This window comes from Antennarius striatus, chromosome 24, assembly GCF_040054535.1.
Source record: "Antennarius striatus isolate MH-2024 chromosome 24, ASM4005453v1, whole genome shotgun sequence".
Classification (NCBI taxonomy): Eukaryota; Metazoa; Chordata; class Actinopteri; order Lophiiformes; family Antennariidae; genus Antennarius; species Antennarius striatus.
Window position 1 is genome coordinate 7,534,236 of NC_090799.1, and position 246 is coordinate 7,534,481.

Sequence of the window (246 nt, forward strand, 5' to 3'; positions counted from 1 at the left end):
GATGCAAGGAAGCGGTATTTCTGAAGGACAGTAGACGAGGCTCCTGTCAGAGTTTGAGAGGCCCTTGCAGTGGCAACATTGTCTTGAGAAGCAGTAGCTGGGTTATACTGGTGTAACCCAGGTTTATAGTAATTAATCGAAATTACAGACACTCCCTTAATGCGTGCATTTTGTAGACACTCCCTGAGTGGAGGGGGGGATGTTCCCTAGAACCAGGAAGTAAACAATAAAAACCAGGACGGCTTG